General features: G+C 31.6%; 1 long non-coding RNA gene across 4 annotated transcripts in view; it reads left to right on the plus strand.

The window, feature by feature from the left end:
• LOC118183727 (uncharacterized) overlaps nucleotides 1–12665 on the plus strand; it is an 83359-nt gene extending 70694 nt beyond the window's left edge. For 2 of the 4 annotated variants that reach the window (XR_015040763.1, XR_015040764.1), the window contains exon 2: nucleotides 12245–12665. This is a non-coding gene — a long non-coding RNA (uncharacterized LOC118183727). Of the gene's footprint in view, nucleotides 1–4263; nucleotides 4396–9085; nucleotides 9154–12244 lie in introns of those variants that run through there. The other 2 variants (XR_004757283.2, XR_004757284.1) reach the window with 2 other exon arrangements.
• The last annotated feature ends 3003 nt before the right edge of the window (nucleotides 12666–15668 follow it).

The raw sequence follows: 15668 nt of genomic DNA on the forward strand, positions 1-15668 counted from the left end.
TAGAGAACATTTCTTTTAAATTGTCCTCGTATTGTATATATTTTCTGCTATCCCGATAGCCATTCTGCAATTATCTGCTTTAAAAATGGATGGCTGTGATAGCAGTTGGCAGAAATGGAGCTATTTGCAAATCTGTTCGTTATTCTGACGATAAACTTGCAGAGGGCATTTTGAAATCGATTAAATTGATACGTGCATAATATAATTTAAGAAATCAAATTAGTAATTAGTACAGAAATGCATCATTGCATGCTTTCGATTTCAAAATGCAATTGCTTATCGAAAATTAAGCTACTGTTTCTTGAGAGCAGATCGCATTTAATGGGACAAAGAGCCGCAAGGTTGCGATCCGCAGTTAAGGTATCAGAGAGCCGCATGCCTCTGCTCGGTGGTAGATTCAGGCTCGGTAGGGACCGTATGCTACACAGAGATCCCATGGTTGTGGGGACGGTAAATTGTTAGATATCGAAGGTCGTCCTTTGGGGTTTGGCTCGCCTTGGTCAACCCTGTGGGATGGTTGATGACTTTACTATGACTTTCTTCTCTTTGCGGTGGATGCGCAGCCGTCCACCTTTGACTTTTGTATTTAATCGAGACTGTGTAAAACAAAATTGTTCCCCTGCGTTGAGCGGGAGATTAGTCCTCCTCGGACGGTCTCTAGAAGCTGGAGAGTTTAACTCTGTATGACAGTCTTGAGCTTGTCGGTCTGGGTGCCCCCTCCTCCTAGTATCTATACGGAACATTATTACGATTGTTATATTAAAGCGCTGTAAATTACAAAGTAAATTGTAGGAAAAGTACATTTATTCTGACTAAACAATTACAATTATTATAGTTTTAATATTTTTAATAAATATGCTTTTGTTCATCACCGATAAATATTTTTTTCTCTCAGGAACAAAATGATAAGTAAAACGTTCGCCATTATTATTACTTTTTAAACCCTGTAACGGACAATCAAAAGATAGTTCATTAGTGTTATGTCTTTCAACACCACAAAAAATGGAGGCCTAAACCCGGAATTTTCCAGCCTAATAACAGGCATGGGATGCATTTGGCTCACTGAAAAAACTGCATTTTGGCCAGAGAAAATGTTTGTTACTAACAGTGCGTGAGATTATAGTCTAAATGAGATTTGTTATAAAGTAACAATAAGAAAAAAAGATTTATCATTAAAAAATTCTGCATTCTTTAAATATGATCTCAGCAACTTGGTTCTACATTCTTGAGTAAAACAATAAACGATGATAATTCATATTCGTATTGTCATTAGTTTAAATTGCTATTTCAAAAACAAAAAGCCAGTTTTATTTAAATTGGCATTTCAAAAATGAGAAGCCAGTTTTATTTCAGATTGCTTTTAATTACTTATGCTTAACTTCACTATGTATTCAGTCTGTAAATTTTAATACTTAAATTCGGTTACAAAGAATAAATGGCAAGCACATACTAATTAAACTAAATTCACAGTAATTAAACTCATTTGTATATAAATATGCTGATCAAACGAATTTTAATTAATTTATTTTTAAAAATATAACGCACATTTAAAATAACTTTTAGTATTGTAATTAACACTCATTTAAACGGAGCTTATTATAACAACCGTTCCATTAGAACAATCAAAGCAAAAACGGCCTAGTCAATGATAGCATATTAAATCCAGTTTCTTTATAACGACCACTCGTTTTAATGTATTCTTCCCTAAAGAATTAATCTAGCGAGTCACATTTGTATATTTTAACCTTCATTCTGCTTCGATACTTGAGCAAATTTTTAAGACTTTTTTTTTTTTTTTTCTTTAAAGACTTTTTCTTATGTTAATCTCAAAATCACTAAAATATAATTATCAACATTCAAAACATAATTTAGACTGGAGTTTTTTAAAGAAAATGCTCAGAAATGCTTTACAAACAAACCAACATCATTTTAAGTTAAAGCGTTTTTATTAGGTGGTTTCGTCTTTAAGGTGCATAAAATTTCAGTTAAATTAGTAAACAGCGTGTAGAATTATTAAGTGTTTTGAAACAGGACATGTTATAAATGTGCAATGTCCTCTTCGGGCCTCGAAACCTGGACCTCTCGAATATGCGTCGAGTATGCTTCCATTTACATCATTACATCACAAAGGCATGCGAAAATGAGGAAGAAAATACCTTATAACCAAATTGTACATTTTTGCCAAGATGGCAAAGTTATTGAAGTTACCCACTTCAGTCAAATGTATAAAATTCGCTAACTCTCCTCAAGACAAAAGAGATTGAAATTTTGAGCATTAACTCGAGCTGAAGTGTGTAGGGAAAAATATAGTGGAATACTATGTAAAACTATTCGAAAAGGATTTATAAAATGTTGACTATAAATTACTAGAATTACAGAGGCCCACTATGTTTGGTAAAAAATGAAATATTCATATAATGCACTGAAGTTTCTTTAAGATTTTCACTAAATACCATGACATAAATTTTAATATACTTGTAAAGACATTAGATATTTTGGAGCGGGAGCCATGAAGAACGAGCATCGCCTTCGCTGTGATTCAAACTACGGTCCTCTCAAATACGCGCCGAGTGTGCTGACGACTACACTACGAAAGCGAGAGAAATACCTTATATACTCCCCCTTTTAAAGGGCGAGTGGGGTTTAGGGGACCAAATTGCTAAATCCTGGTGGTGAAGAACCATCTTTCACCACCTTTCAGTTCGGGCGCCACTGTAGAGACATTAGGTATTTTGGAGCGGCAGACGTAAAAAATGAGCAACACCTTCGCCAGAACACGAACCACAGGACTCTCGAATACGCGCCGAGCGTGCTGACCACTACAATACGAAGGTATGCTAAAAAGGTGGGAGAAATGCCTTGCTCTAAATTTTCAAATACATACTTCCATGGCGATACTTAAAGGACACAAGTTGAAATTAATAGTATTTATGAAATAGAGCTAACACAAAATTTCATGATATTGAATGTAGAAAATTAATTAATTTTCTTTCATTTCTTTATCTGTGGATTATTTAGTTTATAAAAATTCAAATACACTGCAATTAGTTGTTATAAAATTATCTGAACAGTTAATATTTTATAATTAATATGTTAATTAATGTGTTAGATACCATGCAATATAGATACAAAGCTTTTCAGATATAATGTGTGCATAGTATGATCAAACAATCCTCTTCGAAAGATCTACATTTGGATGTTGCTCAGGGTTAGCAGACAGAAAAACCATTATCGACACATGCTATTCATAAATTACTTGTGGCACTAGGAAATTTTGTGCGAAAAGTTTGATTAACATACTGATAATATTACCGCTATCAGATATGTTCAGAGCAGACCCATGTACGGCTATCCTTTTTATTTCAGGAGGAGAGGATAGGGAAGTTATTCAAAAATTCCGACATTTTAAATTTATTCAGCCCTTGCATAAATATAATTAATCATCAAAAAACTGAATTTCTATATTATTAAAACGTTATGGACATAGTACACTGAGATACAGTGAAAATTTGCAGTTTCAATATCAATTGATTTTATTGAACTTTCTGTAAAGATCGCTTCAATTGTAGAAAATGTTTTTTTCATGCATGAAATTATTGGGTTTTATTACAATTACTTTACACTTTCCTCCCAAACCATTTGAATGGTACCCAGTTGTTTTGGTAATTTTTTATTTTCAACTTTTTCCTATAAATGAAACTGTTTAGATATTTAGATATCAAAATATATGTTTAATCACATGATTTTTTTGCACAAAATCATCCAACTCATACGTCCCTACAATAAAAAAGGCACTGAATAAATAAATGAAAATTTGTGAAGTTTCTCATATGTGTTGGAGCTTTATTAGATCTTCGTTCCTCGAAGAACAGTATAGTACGAAGTAGTACATATTGTTTATTATTTCGAGGTTGTATTTCAATTTTCATTGTTAAACATTACACATTTTGGATAAAATATTTTTTTGCATGATGTAAAACTGATTTCTTTATTTCTTTACTTCTGATCTGACTCAGCTTATTGAAGACGATAGTTTCTCCTATTGCCCAGATCTCTAATGTTTTGAGGGGGAAAAATAGGGATGAGCTAGCCAAAAGTTCGTTCTGCTGTTTTTAGATCCTCAGTGCAGCTCTAAGCTTTACCGTTTTCAAATCACTTTACAGAACTCTTTATTTGAAGACTTTCCTAGCACTGATAGCAGGATGAAGATGAACAAAATCTCATTATTTTAACCTTAATCACAATCAGTCCTTACAAGTTATCGTAAATAAGTAGCATTTTACTTTCCAAACTCAGTCGGAAGCGGAAACGCAACTTTCATACCTTGTCTGCCAAAACGGAAACATTCAGATTCTTCCTGTCGGGAAAAGGTTAAAGAAATCTGAAGATACACTGGTATGTATGCATAAATACTCTGGTATTGTTTAACTTGAAATAATTGTAGAAATACTAATTTTAATGTAATTTATTTTTGAAACCTATAATTAAAAATACGGGCTTTTCATTTTAAAGCAAGTTAATTTTTTCAAATATATCAAAACGCATACCATATGCATAATTTTATGTTTACCTTTTACTTAAATTTCCTTCCTTCTCCTTAACCAGTTCGTCAGAAAGAGAAATAACGGATTGTAACATTTAGTAGATATCTTTCTATTTTAGTTAAGCAAGGACTTTTGATTGCAGTATATGAGTAGTTAATTAAAAAAAAAATTAAGGAAAACTTTAAATAACAACCTGCAATGTTACTGAGCAACAGCTACGAACCCCTGATTACAGGATGATTGTAAAAGTTTCGTTGTCAATTAATTCCAGAGATTAAGTATGGATGCGAAAGCGGAACAAAGAAATATGGATATGAATTTTACGAAATGAACGTGAAAGGATCCCTATTAACATGATATAATTTTCAAGAGTAGTTGTAAGATAAAAATTAAAACTAGAGTTATTATTTTTGTGTCATAGAATGTTTTAAATTTTCCCTTCTAGTCTCAGAGAAGAGTGTCTTGAATATTTTATTGTCTTAAATTTTTATTTAAATCATTCCGTGTTAAATATTCTGCAAAAATTATCATAAAAATGCCATATAAATTCGATTTTGGCATCAGCAAATTCTCTCTGATGTGCGAGATAGTTGCATATAGGTTATAAGATACTTTCTTCTACCTTGCCTGGTGCCTTCATGGTGTAATTGAATAGCATGTCCGGCTAGCACTGGGAGGTTCTGTGTTTGAATTCAGGCGAGGCATTGTACATTTTTTACGTTTCCTGTATTAATAAACCTAATGTTTCTACAAGTGACAAGAATTTCATGATAATTGATAAATGTTTACACTGAAATCTTAATTACGAGATAAAACAAAACATAATTTTACTATTTTATAACTAATAAAGTATTCAAAAATATGACTGAAAACGCTCATAATTATCTAACGTGGTTATTATCTTATTCGGTGATATTTATCAGGCTTCAGTAGCCCTTTAGAACCCCAAGGAAAGTTTTCTTTATCCTGATACCTGATGCATAATTTATGATTTTCATTTTATTGTTGCCTATGCTGAGCTCCTTACGAGAGCTTTGTCTGAATTCCATTCACAATAATGCTGTAGCAATTCACAGATTCCTAAGGACGCCTTTTATATTTCCCAATAAACGTCTGATAATTTCTTCTGTTTATTACATCAAAAATCTAAGACCAATTTTATATCAACTTCTACCAAGAATCCGAGCGAGTCTTGGCAATTATTTAATAAAACCAACTCTCTAGAAAGGTTATACGGTTATATTTAATGCACAATTGTCACCGAATTCTTATTACCAGTGCATAATTGCTGGAATGCTTCGAACTAAATAATTAAGGCGAAGGAAAGGCTTAATATTAAATTTATTTTAGAAATTAATCTCCCGTCAAGGTTAAGAAATAAATCATTAATGAAATCAACATTTTTCGTATATTTGAAATTTTTTAAAATGTGTATTCTTTAGCAATTTCTTCGAACTTTAATGTTAATCCGAAAATTCTAAAAAACTCATTTTTAAGCAGACATAATTTAATCTCCTTGTTGTGAAGAATTTCTTCAAGTTTCTTTTCTTCACGCCTGAGCCTTGAGACTTTTTAATTTTTTCAAGGGCATTATTTGGGTGACTGAGATTTTATCCTTTTTGCGTGCTAGTTAATTGGTTACTAAGTATGAATGTGTTTTTATTGCCATTTTAAGCAAATAAAATACTTATTATTTTATTTCCATGTCTTAACAGTGTACCATAGAGAACACTGGCGGCAGATCATGATAACTACTTTGTTCCGAGCATAATCTTTGTTAATTTTAATAATTGCTGTGCCATAGGTTCTTGATACACTCTATGCCTTTTTTGTAATTAAAGACAAAGACTGAAACATTTTTAAGTGTAATTTTGAATCAACAAAAATATTTTTTTCAGATAAATTTGTGTTTTAACTGTTTGGAATGAGGCTAACTTAGACAAATTCAATTTCTTTTCCTTTTTTACTTGAAGCTTAGGTTTTAAACTTCAGCAATAAATTAATGAATGAAAATATACTACTGTAAAGAATCAAAATATGCTAATTTAAAATTTTCAACTTATGACAAAACGTTTAACAATAAATTTAAAGACAAAACGTTTAACGTGTAAAATTTAAATTAAGACAAAACGTTAAATTTAGAAAACGTATTTAAAATAGTACTTAAATGGTTTAGCATTTACTGCATACGTTCAAAATGTATGTAACGATAATTAAAATTTATATAAATATTTAAAAATAATACATTAATTTAAATCATACTACCGTAAGGAGTAAATTCGTTAGCAGAAAAAATAATATAGGAAATAATAGAAAATATTGGAATTCTTTAAATACATTAATGAAATAAATTCTTATTAATTATGTTGTTAGAATGTTAGAACGTAAATACATATTTCCGAATCACTTAGTTTGTTCTCAGTAATATTTTATTATAATTTGAAATGAAGTATGTTCTACTAGTAAGCTTCGATTCTCCAACAAAACAAATAAACGAACGCTTGAAATTCTCTACTGTATGAATTGCACGGTAATGGGAATCGAAGAATTCTAAGGTAGAGAATAAAACCAACTTTAAACTTAGATATATTGAGATTTTGGGATATGATTAAGCGAAATGAATTACTAGATAAGTAATATTAAATAAAGATTGAACACAAGTGAATCAATTATTTTATTGTTTTATTTAATAATATAATTCAAACTTTGCACAACAGATAACAGTAAAATTAATAAAATAAATCAACTTATAAAAAATTAATAAAAAACTGCACTGTACACAATGCGGCGGGTAAAAGCACACTGAAGTGCGTAAAAATCATACACATTTTTATTTCGCTTCGTTTTTTCTAATAATTCTGGTGTGAACACAACATGACTTCCTTGTACAGCCTATTAAATTATACACATTTTTTGCTGCATTTCACTTAAACTTATTTCCTCGAATTTCATTAGATATATCAAAAACGGATAGCAAGGAAAAAGTACATAAAAACTTAAAACATCTTCATTAAAAATTGTAAAGGAGAGAAAAACATAACACCCAAATTTTCAAATTAAATAGAGAGTTATCTCTATCTCGAGTTCAATGAGTCACGACTACTCTCTCGAACCTTATTTACTTCGACTACGACTACTCACTTATTACTACGACTAGACTATGTCGATTGCCGACAAGCGTCAATACCCCATTTTTCTACTCTTTTGTAATTATTTAATTATTATACGCCAGTTGCAACCCATATTTTTTCACGTGCATTTTTTTAGAAAAAGCCGTTCAATGCGGTGCAAGAAAATGGTTGGGATTACCACGGAGGTGGGGAAAAAATTATTGGTGAAATGTATGAAGATGGCATGCGTATCTGGGATTTAGCTATTGCAAACCATATGCCGAGAACGAAGGCAAGATTGTGAAAATATAAAAGACGCTGTTAAATCTGCTAACGTTGCGAAGGAGGTGAAACCGATAAGCAAAGATCAGAGACATTAGAGTGTGTTGAGAAATATCTTCGCAGAAAACTGGTTAACAGAAAAATATTTATGTACAGTACGTCATTTATGTATAGTATTACATACAGTATTTCATTTATGTACAGTACATATTTCACTCATTGCATTTGTATATTAGTACTAAGCCGTTATAATAGCAATAGGAATTTTATAAGAACGAATTAATATTTTCTTTTTATTTCTTAGTGTAAAACTTCATTTGGTATACGAGCCAGTTTAGTCTTAAGTCCGAGAATCTGGAACGGATTAGTTACGTAACCGAAGTACCACTGTTTCTGGGTATATTTTGCCCTACGGAATGTTAAATGTTTTATTTAATGCTTGTGTGTTTGTATTGAGTATACAATTATGCTAAGTAAAATTACAAGGGCCAGTGTAAGCATATGAAAATTAAGATCTTGTACATTTTTTCTAAACTGACTTTGAAAACATTAAAAAAGAATAAAACAAGAATAATTTTGTCATTTAAGAAAGTTTTTCAATCAGAAGTATATATATTCGATCATTAATTGAAAAGTAAAGGCATAAAGACATTTATGGACACATGGTCTGATGAAACGGGTTACTGATGAAATTAGAAACAAAATACTGAATGAAAGATTATATCAATCTCTAAGAATCAAGCTATAGAACGTTTGAAAGAAAATAATTTCTGCGAAAGTACATCTGTTTTTTTGTTTTTTGGTTCTCTTCTTTCCTTATTCACTATGTTGAAACTTACTTGCTTCCCTTCAAGATAAAAATGTATACTTTCGATAGGATTAAATAATAATTTTTATTTTAAACTTTTCGTCATTTTTTTTTTTAATTTCCAACAAAAATATTTCATGCATCTTTCCTAAGTTTTTTGTAAGCTTTCATGTTATAAAAATATTCTTTTGAAATATAGTTTGTGTTATTGACTATCTGTCATAGTTCTTTTGAATTATTACAGCTCATTTGTTTATTCTACCTTTTCATGATTTATGTTTTTTTTTTTTATTATTATTTATTTTTTTCTTTTATTCTGTGCATGTATTTTTTTTCATTGTTGACAGGCTACCGATGCGTTTCGAAGATTCTAGTTAATCAAAAATTCCGTTTCACGGCTTACTTAAAGGTTTGCCCCTCTTTGTCTTTTTCTGTCTAGCTTTCTCTTTTTTTATATGTAAGTTCTTTATAACGATGTATTCGCAGTTTATCGAGTTATTGCAACTTTTTTTATATCTAGTTTAAAAGTTCTTTTTAATGCTTTTCTTGATTTCCTGTAAAAATTTTCAGTTTCAATAATATTTAATAGGTTTTATAAAATTATTTTACAGTATTCTAAAATCTAGCGAATGCATCTAATCATATCAGACAAATACGAGTTTGGAGTAAACCAGAGAGAAACAGTGTCCATAAAATAAATTTCATTAACAACCATGTTTTGCGTGATCTAATAAAATATTATAACCTAAGAAATAGTCCACTATATGTTTGTGTAAATTAAACTATCGAAAGAAAAGGCTTGTTTATTTCAGCAAAAACATTCGCTTATTTATTTATTAAGAAAACAAAATAGATTTTACAGAATCTGGTTACGCTTTTGCATGGGGGCCCCATTTCAAAGAGAATTTTTCATACCCAAAATTATTAACTGCAACACAACTCTGAAACATAAAATATTCAATTAATACCTGGCGAAATATATAAAGACTGGTTGACACTGGGGACAAAAAATTAAGAGAATTTTTGGCAAAACATATTTTCAGCAAAAAGTTTCAGTTGCAAGAATAAGCTGTAGTGGTTCTCCGTGGTAAAATTTTTAAACTGGATATAACAGGAGTAATTTAAATAATATCTAGAATTTATGAGACACGCTTTTCTACAACCAAATATTATCTCAGGAATAACATATGTTAGTCACCACAAGCTTGCTGAAGGCCTATTCAAGACATGCATGGTTCCATAAGTAGACCAAATATGTAAAAATAAAAGGAAAATAGTCAATAGGGAATTATATGAGGTTTTCCTTATCTCCGGTGGATCTCCTTATGGCATGTTTTCCCTCTCTAGTGTCTTTTTACAACGGCCGTTTCCATCTTTTTTCTCTGCCTTCCTCACCGTCTTGTGTAAAGGATAGCACCTGCTTGCTTCACCTCTCAGCTTCCAATGTTTCGCTGATGCTCTTCTGCTCGGCGACGATTTTTCTTTCTTGTCGAAGAACTCCCTACTTTCTCATTCAACAAATCCCAAGAGGGTTGCCAACCACAACATAAGTCGTGACTGAAACAGAAAGGTGAAAAAAATCGAAGCTAAGGAACATTATAGAGATATTAGGTATTTTTTGGAAGCAGGCAAGTGAAAAATTAGCAACACCTTCGCAGGGAATCGAACCACGGAGCTCTGGAATACGCGCCCAGCGTGCAGACCACCACAACACAAAGGCATGTCAAGAAGGCCTAAGAAATAACTTATAACATGAATTCAACAAAACGAAGACAACTTCAAATACAATCTTATGATAATACGTTACACAAGTATATAACTACAATGAGGGGAAAAAAAACAAATTTGTTGCAAAATTGCCACCAAATTGACAGAAAATATGTTTTGACAAACACGAAACTTGTAAAGCACGAGTCGGGAGCAAACCTTGAGTTTACCGAAATCGTAGGTCACTATGAGTAGGCCCGTCTCACGACCAGTTCCCACATCTTCAGCTATCATTCGTACTATTACGCGACGATCCTGGGCCAAAAGTTCCTTCTCTTTCTGTACTTTGCCCAGTGTGGGTGCATTTGCAGGCTGACTACTTCGGGGAGAGATTTCAATGGTGTTCCACCCTTCTCGAAAGCGTTTATATAACATTGATATTTGCGCTTCAAGGAGACAGCACATTCTCCGTTAACTATTATCAGCATCTGAGTCTCTTTCGCTGATTTTCCAATTTGAAACAGAATAGCATAATCGTTCGCTGATTCATTTTGAGTTTCGACGATAGACAAAATACCTTCGCTCTAGAATGAGCTGTTTCCACACGATAAACGCAGTGACAGTTCCACCGCTTGGGACCTGGTTCAGTCCAGTCTTAACCTATCCGGTGCAGGATGCGTTGGTTGCTTATTCTTAAGACGATGAGCACTTATTCTTAAGACGATGAGATTCTTAAGACGACGACGTCATTCATCGAGCTTTCTGGACAGAAGTTGCATGTCTTAACCGCAGTGCGCGAAATGTTTAGGAATATTTTCATGCATACGAGGATAAATCCTAACCACATTTAATAATATTTTGCGTCTTACTTTCAAATTCTTTCCGAGGAGCTATTTCTGACGGCAATATAAACTTTATCCTTTAGTTTCAGTATTAAATTATTGTCTTCAAACAAATATTTCATGCCTTGTCAACAAATAAGAAATTGAGTTAATGTATTGAAAGCTATATAGTGGGACTGAGCTAGTGTATAAAAAAGCAGTCAAAACATTCCATCGATTTCGCTGAATAATAGAGCTTTTAGGATATACGCCTTTCTACAAAGATATTAAAGTGGTCCAGAAGCATGTATAGTTAAGAATGTCTCATTTTGTTACTGAATTAAACTTGAACTATGAAAAGAAAAATTTTAACTATGTATGCATTGTGAAATAAAACTTCTAAACTGTAAAAAATAAAAATATTTTAAATATCACACTGGGCTCATGAAAACTCTCTCCTGACGGTTTCGTATATCTCAAAAATATAATTTACTAAAATGCTTATATCCAATTGCCCACTTAATAACTATAAAACATTGATAACTGCATTAGAATTTTAAAATGTCACTTTTAAATCTGAAATGAATGGACTTTCTTAATTTAATAAATTATACCATATAAGCGATAAAACTAATTAGGCCATATATAGTACAAACTAGTACGGAAAGGAATTACTTCTAAAAATCATAGAGGTACTAAATTTGAAACATCGGAAAGCCGTACATTTAGTGAACTAATTTTGTTTTAAAATATGGAATTTCCAGCCATTGGGGTACAATGCAAAATAATAAAATTCTAAAAACTCTAAACCTAAAATTAAATGTTAAAAATTCCAAACCTGTAATTCTTGTCAACAGAATATTCATAACCTAATTTTGTTATCCGAATTTAATATTTTTTCTTATAATTAGTTAATTATTTTTTCTTACTGTACAGCAATATTTCTAATTAGATATTTTCTCCCTTCCGCAGGCTTTCGGGGTGTAATTGGAAGCATACTCGACACGTATTCGAGAGGTTCAGGGTTAGAGTTCTAGCGACGGCACTCCACATTTTTTACGTCTCCTGCTCAAAGTAACCAAATGCCTCTCTCTACATTTCTCGAAGCGAAAGCGGCTGGCCGAAGTTACAGTGAACAAAGTTTTTATGTAAAAATCAAATGTTCGCTTAGATTTTGTGACCATTATATGACAATTGAGAGTTTTAAGAAACTTAAAAACCTTATATAACTTTAGAAAACTTACAGGTGATATTATACGGATCTATACTAGTTTACAGTGTTGAAATTAACAGAATGTACAGTCAGACAGACGATCATCCTGTCTACCTTCTAAATACAACGATTACTGATCCAAAATGAACGTTTAAAATAAAATGTTGATTAATAAATTAACTTAATAGTTACAACGCCCCCAAAATGTACTCGGAACTGCTCAGATTGAAGGCAATACAGAACAAATGCTCAAATCAAATTAAATGAGATATAGAGTTTAACACGCTTAGTAAACTTCGTTCTCGAAGCGAAAGTGGCTCACCGAAGTTACACCGACCAAAGCTCAAAGCAAACAATAAAAAGCGATGCAAGGTACTAGTTGTAGCAAAAGGTGAAAAATACTTTTTTTTTTAAACTGAAGAACTTTGCGTTTACAAACAGACTTTAACGAATTTTTTCATTTTGGTGAAAGTTCAAATAAAAGTGGATGCAAAATAATACGATAACTGGATTAATGGTATAAAATCTTATAATGCGCAAAATTAATGCTATTTTTGCGTATGTAATGTACGTAAATTCAAGAAACAATTTCATAATTTTTTCGTAAAGTTAATAAAAAATGCATTTTATAGTGGTTGTAAAACATTTTTATAATATAAATTTCTGAAATTCATTCCTTTTATTTTGTTAGTTGTTAATAGTATTACTCTGGCGAAACGAATTTTGTTTGTGCTAATCAGGTTAATAGCTCATACTAGAGTTTAGAGTAAAAAAAAAATGAACAAAAAGTCAAATCAGGGGAAAAACACAAATCCAAGACGTTTATTATCTGATAAATGATTAAAAAATAGTGTTAGCTTGTAAACAGAACTCGAATTTCTTAAATGAAAATAAAATAATTTAGTACTGCTTTTATTCTTTCCGAATTTGAAAACATTTTCTTTTACTTCATTACACAGTAAAAGTTCACTATAAAGGTTGGGCAAAAATTAAAAAAAGAAAAAATTTTAATTTCCCATAAAGCCGCAGGCAATAACGTAACAACAGATCATTACATACTAAAATCTTTTGAAACGTGGGAAATTTGAACATTAGGTTTTTTCCAACTGATGAACATAATAAAAGTGGAATTTCTCTAACGACCAAAAAAATTGATATTGAGGAATTAATTTGAATAAAAGTTTGTAAAGACCCTCTAAAGAAGATTTTAGAAAATTACACAGTTCAGAAAAACTTCAGTGCGTTGTATAAAATCACCGTATTATAGATCATGCAAAAACATTTTCTCAATTTTTAATAGAGTAAACTCGGAAAATTCTGTTGTTACGATACAGTGGCGAAATATAGCATACATAAACAAAACAATTTATTAAAATGGAATTTTTATTTGATTCCTTTATTTCCATTGAAAAAGAAATTGTTTTCTTAACTCTTGCTTAATTTGAAAATGTACTTGGTACTAAAATTTAACATAAATCTCTACGCCTAAAAAATGTCTAAATGTGAACTTAAAATTGACGTAAACGTTTTAGACTAATCTAATACATAATAATGGTAAAAATTAGCAGTCATAACAAGCCATACTTTTGGTATCATGTTCCAAAATTTTCCTTTAAATAGAGAAAAATTGGAATTATTAATTTAATAACCGCTTTTATACTAGCGAACCTCTCTGATATTTTATATAAATGCAATTTGCTACCTTCGAAAGACCCCATTTACAAATTTTAGTACTACGTTCTGGCGCATGGCTGCCATAACTTGTTGTATGTATGGGTGGTCAGGTACAAGAAGAAGTAGATGAGACACCATAGTTTCACCATTAATCGTATAGCACCAGTTTCGGAGCACTAACTGTGCATTTCCGTCCCAGTTTTGAGAAAGAACACCCCTTGGCGCAGTCCGAATGTCACTTACTTCTCCTTCCCTACTTAATTCTTACCCTTCTCTCTGTACCTAACCACTCAAGAAGACTTTCGGCTCGCCGTGTATTTTAAGCGTCCCCTTGCATACATTATACATTTATAAACATGCAAACATCCATTCTTTCTGAAGGATTCGACCCCGGGCTTATCGATACGGCAGTGACCACTCTACAGGCTTTCCGCAGAAAAATGTAAACAGAAACATTCTAATTTTTAAAATAATTAATTCAAATACACTTCACTTTACAAATTTATACAAATATCCCGAAAAGCGTGCCGAGTGAATCATTATCATTTTATCAGCAATATGAGCCAGTTTCTGCGTATTAAGACTTTTACAAAGATTTCACGATGAATTAGTGAAATAATGGAAACGATTGACTGTTTCAGAAGGATTCATTTTCATTGCGTCCAGTCTGGTATATAACAAAAAAAAATTAAATGTGACAGTAGGCCCTTTTCTTTTCTGTAATATTTTCTATATACAACCTTACCACAATTCCGCATAAAACAAACGAAGCATCGAGACTTCGTTATCGATTACAAAGTGCAAAGTATATCAGCTATTCCCCATAGATGGTGAAAGGACAGTCTGTGCTATCCCAAAAAGCGGGGATCGTACTTCCCCATTGATTCTACTATTAGAAAATTTAAATAATTCCTACAACAGAGATGTAATAATCAGAATCCGTTTCAAAATTCAAAGTGTGCGAAAATGTTGTTCTTAATCGTGTTCCTGTTAGTAACGGGTAGAATTTTCTAATGCTTACTGTACGCTTTGAGCGGTAAAGAGAAAAACTGCATCTGTTTATAATGTGCAATTGTTACAAATTTTATAAATCTGGAAACAAATCAAAGTGATACTGCATATATTTATAAACTGATTTCTGTCATAAAAATGTCCTTTAGATTTTACGATTCTTTGTAAATATAATCGAAAATCCTCTAACTAACTTCAAGGGAGTGGGATTTAATTCATGATTCGCTATATTCTATCCGTTAAAGAAAAAGGGAGTGTGAAAAAGAAAGTGTAAATACTGAACTGAAAAGTCACAAAAACACGTGAAAAATTGAATGATAAATCGGAAAAAAATGTGATCACCTCTACCAAAATATAAATAATAAACTTAATTTTAAAAAAAGAAGTAATTATTGTTATGCGCAGTTGCTTAATTTGCGGTTTGTTCTTTTCCACTTTCTCTATATGTTAATAACATGATAAATCAGTTAGCATAAATATAAGTTTTTTTTTATACTT

This window comes from Stegodyphus dumicola, chromosome 4, assembly GCF_044657685.1.
Source record: "Stegodyphus dumicola isolate Sdum_Otavi_A_Nest chromosome 4, ASM4465768v1".
Taxonomy (NCBI): domain Eukaryota; kingdom Metazoa; phylum Arthropoda; class Arachnida; order Araneae; family Eresidae; genus Stegodyphus; species Stegodyphus dumicola.